Source organism: Lagenorhynchus albirostris, chromosome 1 (genome assembly GCF_949774975.1).
Source record: "Lagenorhynchus albirostris chromosome 1, mLagAlb1.1, whole genome shotgun sequence".
NCBI lineage: Eukaryota > Metazoa > Chordata > Mammalia > Artiodactyla > Delphinidae > Lagenorhynchus > Lagenorhynchus albirostris.
Window position 1 is genome coordinate 76,371,835 of NC_083095.1, and position 13,883 is coordinate 76,385,717.

The window sequence follows — 13,883 nt, forward strand, 5'->3', positions numbered from 1 at the left end:
CTAGTTGTGGCGAGCGGAGGCTACTCTTCATTTCGGTTCGCAGGCTTCTCATTGGGTGGCTTCTCTTGCTGCAGAGCACAGGCTCTCGGCTCACGGGCTTCAGTAGTTGTGGCACTTGGGCTTAGTAGTTGTGGCTCGCAGGCTCTAGAGCGCAGGATCAGTAGTCGTGGCGCACGGGCTTAGTTGCTCCGCGGCATGTGGGATCTTCCCGGACCAGGGCTCGAACCCGTGTCCCCTGCACTGGCAGGCGGATTCTTAACCACTGCGCCACCAGGGAAGTCCCCATGAGTCTCATTTTAAAGGTGATCAAACAGAGGCACACACAGTTAACAGACAATAGCGGCAGAACCAGGAGTGTCTCCCTCAAAAGCCAAGTGTTCCCATTTATTCCGGGCTGCCTCTGAAGAGGCAGCTGGGGTGCACCGTAACCCCAGGCAGCTGGGGTTATCTCCTTTGGCAAAAACCTATGTTGAAGAGAGCAAGCTGGTTCCAGAGGGCTCATACATTTTTAAAAACCTGGTTGGGTAGACCCTGCCAGGGCTCCCTACAGATAGAGGACAAGGGAGAAGGAGAACTCCAGTCCACATAGTGTCACAGCAGTGCTCATCTCTGCATGGGATGGCATGAATGGATCCCTGACATCCTCAGAACATGACTCTTGCTCATATAGGAGCTTCTCTAGAGGTACAAAGGATTGGACACCCACTGGGAATCTCCCATATCTCTCCTAAGGACCTGGGACTTCGACATGGGCCCCAGAGTGGCCATGGCAGTGAGAGGCTGTAGAAGTCTTCCTGCTCTCGGTTCACGACTCTCTGAAGGAAATCTTAAAATGATCCCACACGTAGTCATCTGGGCCAGGGGCCTCCATTGTTCAACAACTTACTTATTTAGCAGTTTCTAGTCCAGCCTCCAGAGAGGAATCCCCAGGAAACTTGGGTTCATCATTACCTTCTCCATGCCTTCTAGAAATACCATTTCTAATATACTGCCCTGCAACAGGAACTAATTCAAGAGAGAATTCTGGAAGGATCTGTCAGTGTTTTTGAGAATCACTAGGAACCAACATGGGCAACCTAGCTACTCAGCCCAGGAGGTTGTCTAGAAAATGAAGAAGAAATGTGAGAAGAAAGGGATGGAAAAAGAGAGAGAAAAGAGAGAGGAGAGAAAGGTACATAATGAGAAAATATATTTATTTGTGATATGGAAATTATTTTTCATTTCTGAATTAGTGGAATCCTTTACTGACTGCATTAGATGTGCCAAGTCTTGTGTTAAGGGCTAAAACCAGGAGAGGAGTGGAATGTGTTATGGGAGGTGCTATCTTCTTTTTCTTGTACAAACCTTGTTCCAAATTTACATTTTTATTTTTTTAAAAAGGGACATTTATTTATTTACATATTGGCTGCATTGGGTCTTCGTTGCTGTGTGCAGGCTGTCTCTAGTTGCAGTGAGCGGGGGCTACTCTTCGTTGTGGTGCGCGGGCTTCTCATTGCGGTGGCTTCTCTTGTTGTGGAGCACGGGCTCTAGGCACGCAGGCTTCAGTAGTTGTGGCTCACGGGCTCAGTAGTTGTGGCTCACGGGCTCTAGAGTGCAGGTTCAGTAGTTAGTTGCTCCGCGGCATGTGGGATCTGCCTAGACCAGGGCTCGAACCCCTGTGCCCTGCATTGGCAGGTGGATTCTTAACCATTGCTCCACCAGGGAAGCCCCCAAATGTCCATTTTGAACTCAGTAAGGTGCCTTTATTCAAGCTCTGAAAGTACTATGGCATCAGATATCAATAAAACCTCCTAAGATTCTACAGGCCAGTTCAGTCTTCCCCCAACCCCCTTCAGCTCTTTAATCCTACTCCAGCCCACTAAAGAGCCATGTTATGTAAAAAGAGGCCCAGAATTCCCTGTTGGTCCAGTGGTTAGGACTACGCATTTTCACAGCCGAGGCCCCGGATTCAATCCCTGGTTGGGGAACTAAGATCCTGCAAGCCCCACGGTGCAGCCAACAAAAAAAGAGTCCTGATGGAACAAATAGAGCCAGGGGAGGCTGTTGGCAAAGGAGAAACCCAGGTTCCTTTTTGTTTTTGGTAATGCCCCTTGTTTTCTCTTCACATAAACATTCTGTATCTCATCACCTCCTGATGCCGGAAACTTGAGTCTTTGATTTTTTTGCTGTTCGGTTTTGCAAAGTGTTAGAACAGTTTGTTAAGTACTTCTTGAGTTTTCTTCCTCTGTTTCACTTGCATTGGATTTACTTTCTCTAATTTTCAGTCTGGACCTGATCATTGCTTCTACTCTATGTCAACTAACAACCTGAAAATACACAAAAGTCTTTCTGTAAAATCTGTAAAAGAATGAATATCTGGTGTTGTATAAAGGACTCCAATCTAGGTTTCTAGAATCTTGCATGTATTCACATATGTGCTGTTTTCTACACAATTGTCATGTACATTCTTAGTGCTTGTATTTCACTATGTAAATGGGGAATTTTACCTTTTTTTGTAAACCACCGATTTATGGGCAGTGTACTCTATTCCTGAAACTGTGTTACCGACAAGGTATACCACGATACGTGAAATGGTAGTCTAGATCCCCAAGTGGCCTGTGGAAAGTAGAGAAACCGATTTTGTGATAGAAGTAATATCACTTGTATAAACATGACTTAGGGAGAGTCAAGGGGTGGAGGAAGTTACTTTCCCTGATAGGTCCAGGAAGGCTTCCAGGAGGAGACTCCATCAGAGCAGGGCCATGAGAATAAGCAGGGGTTTGCTCGGCATTAGGGAAAGGCTGGGCATTCTAGGTGAAGGAATTGGTGTGGAACAATGCACAAAGGTGGAGAAGGACTGAGTGCTAAGAGACAGAGGTTAAATCACTGGCCCAGCTTCTAGGTGAGAAAAATTGGAATTAGACTCTTGAACTGGCATACTATAATCTTTCAACAAAATTAATCCACATAACTTTTACTACCTTTCTATATTCTCGTCTGAAAATGTGCTCCTGTTACCATTGTTGTCCTTATATAAATATGGACACAAATGTTGACCTAGACAGGACTGAAGGCAAAGCTAGGAGAACTCTGTTTTGTCATCTTGTTTTGTGGAATTCCTTAATTCCTTTGACTATTAAGCACGTTTTTTCATATATATTGTGTGTTAAGCCTTTTTATAGGTGATGAGGGTATAAAAGTGAATTAGGTATATTGTACCCCTTCTGTGATGCTTTAGTGTCTGGGTGGGCAGCAAGGCTGTACTCAAGTGTTTCTAATATGAGGCAAAACCCATATTCTCCAGTCATAGCAGTCTACCTGGCTCAACAGCTGATCTGATTGGCCTAGTCAGTGGGTTTCGTTGTTGTTATTAACAATTTTAAAAATAATTTTTGGAGTTGATGATAACCTTTCCAAACAGGGATTTTCACACAGAAAATGTGGATCCCTGGGTTGCCTTAAAATAGCCCGCCAAAATGTGGCCATGTAACCATCAGCTAGAGCAGAGTAGCAACTGCCAACTAAAAAGCTCAAGAACTCTTCCCTGATTCCACTCCTCCCTCCTGACTCCCATCCTCTCTGTTCACTCAGTGATGATACCTATCTGGCTCCTGTAGACATTTGTGTTTATGAGCCATCAGACTTGCTAAGTGTCCTGAGAGAAGTCTAGATGATACTCTACCCTATCCTTGACCATTCTCCTTTAGATTGTATTCAGAGAACATCCCCAAACACATTTTCTGATAGTTTTTTCTATAGATTCCCTCTGCACATTTTTAATTGCCCTCCATTGCCTTCAAATTAAATCCAAATGACCTAGTTGACAGGAAAGATCTTGGGCCGAGGATCTGTTTATTTGAAAAGAAATTAATACAAACCCATATTGAAAGTGTACTGGATTCTCAGCATGATTTTGTCTTTAGTATCAAAACACTGCTAAATGTGAGCTTGTTCTGTTATTTCATTAGTTTAATCACCACATCAACAGCCACTGAATTATCAGCCAATGTCATTATGCCATTATTTGTAATCCAGGGACGTTGTAAGATATAGTCTTGGGAAACAGTCTTCTGCATTGTGGTAAAAACAACTGTTGAGGATATCGGCCACAGGGTTTCACAGAGTCATCTGATGTCTAGCACTTGCAATTTCTTCACCCCCAGGGTACTCTTGAGATGTGTGCCCTTAACCTGATGAAAGGGAGATGCCAACTGACAATACCTTTCTGCACACGGCTTTCCGAATGCAGTGGTAATAACATTTTATAATTATAAACACTGCTTGGTTTAGCCTCTCTTTTGAACAGAGTTGATTAAATATGACCAAATCTTTGATTTGGGGCTTCAGTTTTTCTACTGTCCTTGGGTTTTTTATTCTTCTGTGAAAGCATTTTTCCAGGTAGAATTTTTCAACTTAAACCTCGAGATACAGCTGTTTATAAAAGTATGAAAAGTATACAGCTGTTTATAAAAGTATCTTAAACCTCGAGATATGAAAGCGGTTTATAGAAGTATAAAGTATGAAGAGTGTACAACTGCTGAGAAGTGAGCTGACTGATGTTACAGAGTACACAGAGAAATATTTAAGGTGTTAATTGTTATGGGTTTATTTCAATGTGATGAATAATCAGTGTGTCAACTCTGTGGTTTCATATGTATTACCGCTTAGAACAAAACTGTGTCAAAAACTGAGTTGATAAAAAGGAAATATTAATAATACAGATGGAATGGAGCTATGGTGCAGGATATCTGATGTCTCGGAAACCCTGAGATAAACAGTCAGGCTTGCCTGGGTCTATGCCCTAATTGTCTTGTTTCTCAGTTTGAGCTATTCCACTTGTTTCTCAACAATAGTCATTACTGCTGATAATTTTTAGTAGTTAAGGCTTTCCTTTTGATGCCATTCAGGCTAATTTTGGGCCTCTTAACTGTTAAGGTATGTTGTTTCTCCAAAGCCAGAATATTTTCCTGTGTGGAATGTTATCTCCTACTTCACCTCAGTCTCACGTGAGAGGAACAAGCTTGTTTGTCTGTTAAAGCGCACGGGCTTTAAAAAAAAAGACAGATCAGAGTTTGACTCACAGCTCTGCTCTTCACCAACCATGTGACCTCACTCAAGGAGTTTGCCTTCTCTTTTCTACCAGGGAAACAGTAAAATTCTTTCTGGATACACAGACATGCTAATTCTGATGGTGGGTCATGCTGGATGTTGAGCACAGGTGAAAACACTAGAAAGTGTAGGGAGTGTTACCAGCTGGACAGCATTATTGTGAGGCTTAATCCCAATTGCCTGGTATGAAATAGGTGCATCAAAGAGGTGGTGGCTTTCTTGTTATTTTCAACCCTTTTTGCATGTATTTTCAACACTCCATAAGGTATAAATATCATGAATGATGCTGAGATATTTTAGGCTGTATAGCACCCATCAAAGCTTTCTCTTAGGTTTAATAAGTTTTAGGCCTTCTGTTTTCCTATTAGACCAGAGGATGGTGAACCTCACTGGAGAGTGCCAAGAGCGGAACCACTCCATTAATGTTTGCTGACTGACAGGTATCCCCAAGTGCATTAGCCAGTCTTCACATCTAGACAGCTTCAGAGGCCTAAGATCAGCCTGTAGTCTTCTGTGATGATCTTTTATCTCGCTCAATTAAACAACAGTTCTGAGGGGTAGGGATTTGCATGCTGCCTGCAATATAATAGTTAAATGATTTTCTCGATAATAGTAAAGCAACAGTAACAGTAATAAATATACATGCTCCATTAGTCAGGTTTCTCCAGAGAAACAGAACCAATGTTATTAAATATATATAAAGAGATTTGTAGTAAAGAATTGATTCATACAATTATGGAGGCTGGCAAGTTCTAAGATCTCCAGGGTGAGTCAGCAAGCTAGAGACCCAGGAGAGCTGTGGGTGTAGTTCTAACGCAAAGGCAGGCAGGCAGGCTGTAGACCCATGAAGAGTTGATGTTTCAGTTTGAGTCAAAAGGCAGGAAAAAGCCGATGTCCCAGTTTGAAGGCCGTCAGGCAGGAGAATTCTGTCTTATTTGGGGGAAGGGTCAGCCTTTTTGTTCTATTCAGGCCTTCAACTGACTGCATGAGGCCCACCCACATTAGGGAGACAATCTGTTTTACTCAGTCTACCAATTTAAATATGAATGTCATCTAAAACCACCCTCACAGAAATACCCAAGATAGTATTTGATTGAACATCTGGGCACCCCATGGCCCAGTCAAGATGACACAAAGTTAACCATCACATATACATACATATATTTTATTTCAGGTAATCGAGCTATTCCTTCTGGATTTAGGTATAATCTTTAAAAAAAATAAGATTTACATAGTAGAAAATTTTGGAAACGAGGATTGCATTTTCTGTAGACATTCCATCACACACACACACACACACACTCACACACACACACCCTACTCCTTTATCAGGAATTCAGAGAATTACAAGAGTCTCAGTTGGAAGGAACTTGGACATTTGTTCCAAGTCCTTCATTTAACATCTGAGGACCAGAATGGTAGAGTGATTTATCTAGCTGACACAGAAAAGTAGAGATAGAACTGGGAAGGAAACACATGGCTCCTTGAAACAAGGATTCCATAAGTACTACACGGCTATTTAAAAAACAAGGTGGGTCTATGTACAACCTGTAGAGATCTCCAGGAGAACGTGCAGAGTCAAGGTAGTGGGACAGAGGGAAGGAAGGAGGGAGGAGCTGGAACTCGTTACACAAGAGGAAGGAAAGTATGACAAAGTGAGCTTCTCAGATGAGTACTTAGACGAGTGAGGAAGAGGAGAAAGGGAGAGTCCCGAGGGCCTGGAATCTGGAGGAGGAGGGACTGGTAACTAGGGGAAGTGAGACAGAGATGCCCTACTCTCTATCCGTCCATTCCCTCTTCCAGGACCGAGAACATGACTCAGATGCGTATCCTCTTCCTACGCACTCCTGGACAAGACAGTTTTCTTCTAGGCCAAGAACTTTGTAAATTTCCTCAATTGACTCCTCAGCATCATTAGTAAGGGTTAGGGGGCACTCCTTGCATTGGAATAAGACCTCCCCACCCCAGTAGGGTTGATTCTCCAGGCTCAGCAGCATCAGGCATGGTTGATCACTCCATTGTCCTTGATGAGGCTGACCTGGCAATGGGGCTTCTTGTGACACAAACAAGGGTGAAACGCATTGTGAGATCAGTCCCAATGACTTCAAGACAGATAGTTGTGTCAATCTGCATGTTGGGTCTGGGACACCACTGTCTCCTGGCTCTTTCATGAGCCCTAATTTAAAATGCTACAGGTAGAGAATTCCCTGGTGGTCCAGTGGTTAGAACTCTGTGCTCTGGCTGCCGAGGACAGCTGGGTTCAATCCCTGGTAGGGGAACTAAAATCCCACAAGCTGCCCTTGCAAATAAATAAATAAAATGCTCCCCGTAGTTTCCCCACCCCTCCATTCTTCTTCCTGCTGTATTTCCCCCCTAGAGCTCATCACCCTGTCTATATAACTTACATATTTAGTATGTTTATTGTCTCTTTTTTGTCTGCTGTATTCTCTAATGACTCCCACATACCTCTAACGGTGTCTCACACATAGGTACTCAAGAGATGTTTGCTGACTAAGCCTCCTCAGATCAATTGTCACGACACAATATTCCTGAGATGTCAAGGTCCCTGACTGATTTAGGCTCCATGCCAGCCCTTAGCAGCTAGCTGCTTGTGCAACTGAAGCTCCACGCTGATCACCCACGAGGTCTAATAGGGGTCAGGTGTAGACACCTCCTTTCCTAGTAGGACAAGTGCTGGTGATCCAATCCCCTTTTGTTTGGTGAACCTCAGTGTTTCCTTCTAACGCTTCCGCTCCGGAATCCGCACCCCTCGTTGACCCCAGCCGGCTGCCTCTCTCACAGCCTCTCCGATGGCTGAGGGCCTTTGACCGCAAAGCGGAGCCATGTGTAAATGCGCCTTCCCGCCAACAGAGGGCAGGTGCTGCTGCGAAATTCTGTGCTGGGCTCGCGCCTTGCTCCAGCCTTGCCGGTTTTCTTGGCGAGTTCTCCCCTCTTCCCCAAACTCCTCGCGCCCTCTTCCTGGGCGGGATTGAAGAAAACCGGGCCCGGAGAGTCAGCAAGCTCTTGCGTACGCGCGACTGTGGTGATGCAGCTACTCGGAAAGCCATGCTCCCACCGTGGGATGATGCTCTCCGGGCTCACTGACCGATCTGCGCACGGCCGCTCTAATACAACTCCGCTGGTGCTGACCCTGAGCCCCGAGTGACCGGGCCCACAGCGTTTTCCTTCGAGTCTCTTCACCCCCAAAGCCCCTGCCACCGCGGGGGCAGATCACGGGCTCCCGAGAGGGGTCTGGAGGCTCTACCCAGATTGGATCAAAGCAGAGGGTCTCTGCTTCCTTCATAGAAAATAACCTCAGACTTGCGAGCACAGCCCGAGGACAAGGCGCTGGCAGGAGAGGAGGGGGCGCGGAGTAGGGGCGACCCCACCTCTCCCCTCGCCTTTGCTCTAGCAGGCGGGTTCCCACGGCCGCCACCTTGGCCGGCAGGGGCCGCTGCGCCGACTGGACCCCGCGGGCCGAGCGGGACCAGAACTTTTACCTCCTGGTTCTTAGTGATGGCTTCGAACTTTCAAAAGCCTCCTTCAATCACTGAGGAAAACCGCAGAATAATAAGTAAGTAGGCTTCAGATAATGAGCGCCTACTGTGTATCACGAACTCTCCATCACGAAGGTGGCTGATCTGCGGAAGGAGGGCCGGGCGAGGAAGGAGGGATGTCTGTGGCGCTCTGCTTCTCCGCCTCGCCGGCAGACGTGGGAGTTTCGAGGTCAGCTCTATGCTGCATCACCAAGGCAATTTACGTTTTATTTCATCACTTCATTGTTTGAACTTTCTATGACCAGGGACCCTTCCTTACTCGACTGAGAAAGGGCTACAGTGAGGTAGCCTATTTGACTTTTTCCGTTCAAAATACAGATGCGTTGTACCTGCAAATGGCAGACGTAAATGCAAACGTTGAGAGCAAATCTAGTAAAAAGGATGTCTTCCTCTGGTCCTTGTCTAACAGGCCCCAAATTTATTTTCCAGACGCAATTATTTTTCAGGTTTTTTTTTTGTTATACTTTTACAGTCTTTATATAATCTACACATGTTAAACACATTTCTAAGTTTGTTGACATGAGTATAGATGCGAGTGTTTCCTCTTTTTTTCCCGCCACAAGTAGTAACATTTTATATTCAGTGTTCTACACCATTACCTCTTTCCCAGCGACAATATATTTTGGACATATTCCATGCCCGTGCAAGAGTGTACCTTATTCTATTTAGTGGCTGTATAGTATTCTTTTGTAAGGATATACCATTGTATTTTATACAGTCCCATATTCAGGATATTCTCTTTGTTTCCAAACTTTTACTAGTATAAACAAGTTGGGATGATTATAGTGGAACAAAGCAGCAACATTAAGCACCATGTGTTTACTTATAGTGCATGTGCTATTGGCAAGTCACCCCATATACTTGTCACGGGCTTCCTAGGGCCTTATGTGCTGAAGCTCCTGCATGGGTGGAGGGTGGGGAATGCTGTGGCCTGACAACAGAAAAGCCTTCCAGATGCACATGGTGTCACTGGATCTAATGAAGCCTAGGGAAAGTGAACATTTTCAGCACAACTCAGTTATTTTTTCTTGTAACAGGACTCTGAGGAGTCAGTATCAATTGGATCAAACTTTGGTCTTTTAATACTGGAGAGGGTTAAAATAATAACCATGTTTATATATGGAGGACAAACGAAGATGCCAAGATAGATAACTAACTTACTTTTATATTCACACTGAACATATTCTAGAGCAAATTGAAAGTTCTCATTTGTAAAACAATTTCTGTATTTAAACTGACCCTCACAATAGCCCAGAAGGCAGGTACAATTATCCCCATTTTAGAGGTTATACTGAGGCCCAAAGAGTGAACGTAATAGCAGGTAGAAGCAGAGCCACAAGTGACTCCTTCAAAGCGTGATGTTCTCCTACATTGTTGGCTGCTTCTTAGAAGGAGGCAGGATGCATAGTAGGTTTAAGGTAAGTTTCATCCATTCAGGTGGACTTTGAGTCTCTTGTCTAAGATGGGCATATCATCCAGGCTGAAATACCTGCTTCATCAGGTATGTCAGGGTTTCGTTTCCTAGGTAATAATGTTTCCTTAATAAAATGTATTTATAGAATGTGAATCTCCATTCTAATGGTTCTCTCACCTTTTATACCCCCAAGGACCCTTGTTATTTTCCCTTCATGCAGAAGCTATATTTATAAACACAAGTAATAAAATTATTTTTTGCCATTTTAATTGATCACATATTATATATATAATATAATATATACTATATATATTATATATATATTATATGTATAATTATTATATATATAATAATATATAAATATATATATTATATGTATAATTATTACGTGATACTTTTGAGTACCTGAGTTAAATGGTTTTACCATGGCATAGATACTTTCTGTTCAGTTGTTTCATTAGCCTCTGCTATTCCTCCTTAATATAGGTAAACGTGTGTTTCTTTTTGGATATTTGCAATAACATATAGTATAATACTTGCACTCTAGTAAAGCAGTTGTCAAAGTGTGGTCTAAGGACCCTGATGGCTTCCAACAATCGGAATGAATTTGGGAATAGATTCTCTGTTAATCAACCCTTTAGTTGAGAATGCGGCGTGGCCAACGCTTTGATGGCAGCCTGTGAGACCCTGAGTGGAGGACCCAGAAAAACTGTGCCTGGATTCCTGATCCACAAAAACCGTGAGATAATAATTATATGTTGTTTTTAAGCTGCTAACTTTTCATTAATTTATTATGCAAAGATGAAAAGTTGATATGATCTATGTGTCTTCATTCATTCAAACACTTTACTTAACATCTGATCGGTACCAGGTACTATTCTAGGCACAAGGGATGTAGCAATGTACTGAGGCCTTTTATTCCATGTAATGGGTCTCAGCCAAAACCTTTGATCATTTCTCCCTTTATTCAACGGGAAAATGTCACAATGACAGGTAGGTCAGTTGTGTGCACTCAGGTGATGACTGGGTCAAGTTAACACAGGTTTATCCTAGGATATAGGTGCATGATTAGAAGTATTTGTAGCTGGAGTTGTCTTGGGCTCCCAAGGCAAATGGTACCTCCACTTCCTCTCACCTTGGAATAGCCCCAATATCGAGACACTATCAATTTCCATCATAGGCTTCTGAAGTCAGGATCAGTTAAAGTGAGTCCCAAATGCCAGGCTGGGGACAGGTTACAACAGAAACACCTGAAGAAAGATTTGGAAGTGCTGACTCCTGAGCTCCCAAACTCTGCAGTTTTCTAAATGAACAAGGGCATAGGCAAGATTCACTTTGTGACTGAGTGGAACACAAAGATTAGGTATTGGTGATCACCACAGTGCCTTAGTTTCTTCTCAGGGGTCTTAATAAAGACCATGGAAAGTGCCCACTGAATTCAACCTCATCTGACCTCTCAGTAAAACAATCCCCATTCTGAGACTCTGCGGAGGTCATGATGAGTGACCAAATACAACGTTGTATGTATTGGTTGGCTATGACCAATATCCACTGCCTAGAATAATAGCTTGATACCAGAAAAAGCATGATTGGATTTCTGGCCTCACAAAATGTCAAAGGAGAGCAGCAGGGTGGGTATGAACCCAGGTTTCAGTATGGGACAACCTCACCTCGACCACACACCCCGACCTCTGCCCAATATTCCGTAGCAGCAAGACTAAGAGTTTTTGCTCTAGGTATCACTTTACACTCTAAAAGTTGAGAACAGCAAAGAACTTTTGTTTATGTTGATTATACCTATTTATATTTACCGTGTTAGAAATTTGAACCAAGAAATTTTAGAATGCTTAGTAATTAATTCAAAAATCACCTAATAACAATATTGAATCATTAAATGTTGATATATATTATATATTTTTCAAAAAACTTATTTTCTAAAACAAAAAACAGTAATAAGAAGAATGCCGTTGTTTCACATTTTCTTTACTGGCTGACTCTATATTGACAGCTGGATTCTCACATCTGCTTTTGCATTCATCCATTGTGCTATGTTGTTTTGCTAAACTGTGTAAAGAGAACCTGGCCTCACATAGATATGTGGTTTGAAAGGTAAGAACCTAATAGATACTGTGAAAGGGTTTGTGGGACCACCAGGTTCCTCGAACCATACTTGACCTGATCAGTGCATGCATCTCTCATTTCTTAGGTCACAGTTGTTGATTCTGAGATCAACCCTTAACACAATCAGATATGTTTGATGGGAATGTTGGCGTATGAAGACAGGGCCATCCTCTGCTGAACTTATTCCTGAGAGGGTATATGGTTTGGAGTTGTTGCAGTCACCTTACAAAAATGTGAGAGAAATTTGCCTGAAATGTGCACCAAGATCTAGGAGAGATGGAAATGGAGAAAGAGAGAGAAACTTTGGTTCTCTTTTCATCATCTGAGTTCTGATAAGCTGCACATTAAGCCATAACAGCCCGTTATTTCTCAGGACAGTTTAACTGTTCTTGCAGATTGTTAGGACATCATCAGCAAGGCCAAGTACTTGTGGAAGGAAGGGGATTCGGCACACCGTTGTGGCTGGAGGAGCTCCTGAAACTATCAGAGCTGTGGAGGACCCTGTGGGTCACAAGCCGGTCAAAATCCACGGGAAAGTGTAGAGGATATTAAAATAGATGAATAAATGAATTAATTTAATCCTCCACTTGGTTTTGAATCTCTTTGTTTTTTAGATAACTGATCATGATGAAAGGATTGTGGCAAATGGCTCTCGCATTTTGTAAGAGAGTAAATGAAGAATTTGTTGTTTCTCATTATTAGCTGTGTCCTAGGTTCTTGACTCCCCTCCAGACAAATTTCACCTCACAGGTGAGACTGAATTTCTGGTAAGTTCAGAAGTGCACTGGCCTGATATAGGTGGGTCCTGATGTCTTTTGCCAGATTTGGTAATGTCCAGATGGTGCGCCATGGGTCGTATTTTCTAACTCAGTGAGAATGTGTGAACGATTTGATCTACTCGGTGCTCCTGTTATCCATTGAAATCACCCTGCTACACCCATTCACTAATGTCTCTCATGTCACCAATTCTGAATCCAATATACCTTTGAAATACTGAGAATTTTGAAGTAGGCATTGTTCTTTTTTTGTAATTTTTAAATTTTATTTTATTTATCTTTTTTATACAGCAGGTTCTTATTAGTCATCAATTTTATACACTTCAGTGTATACATGCCAATCCCAATCGCCCAATTCATCCCACCCCCACCCCCACCCCCCCGCCGCTTCCCCCCCCTTGGTGTCCATACATTTGTTCTCTACATCTGTGTCTCTATTTCCTGCCCTGCAAGCTGGTTCATCTGTACCATTTTGCTAGGTTCCACATATATGCGTTAATATACAATGTTTTTCTCTTTCTGACTTACTTCATTCTGTATGACAGTCTCTAGATCCATCCACGTCTCAACAAATGACCCAATTTCGTTCCTTTTTACGGCTGAGTAATATTCCATTGTATATATGCACATCTTCTTTATCCATTCGTCTGTCAATGGGCATTTAGGCTGCCTCCATGACCTGGCTATTGTAAATAGTGCTGCAATGAACATTGGGGTGCATGTGTCTTTTTGAAATATGGTTTCCTCTAGGTATATGCCCAGTAGCGGGATTGCTGGATCATATGGTAATTCTATGTTTAGTTTTTTAAGGAACCTCCATACTGTTCTCCATAGTTGCCGTATCAATTTACATTCCCACCAACAGTGCAAGAGGGTTCCCTTTTCACCACACCCTCTCCAGCAATTGTTGTTTGTAGATTTTCTGAT

General features: G+C 42.9%; 1 long non-coding RNA gene across 1 annotated transcript; it reads left to right on the forward strand.

Moving 5' to 3' along the window:
- Positions 1-8,619: 8,619 nt before the first annotated feature.
- LOC132530858 (uncharacterized) lies at positions 8,620-12,718 on the forward strand. Its single transcript, XR_009543927.1, has 3 exons — positions 8,620-8,662; positions 10,701-10,798; positions 12,576-12,718. It is a non-coding gene; the product is annotated as an uncharacterized LOC132530858 (long non-coding RNA).
- The last annotated feature ends 1,165 nt before the right edge of the window (positions 12,719-13,883 follow it).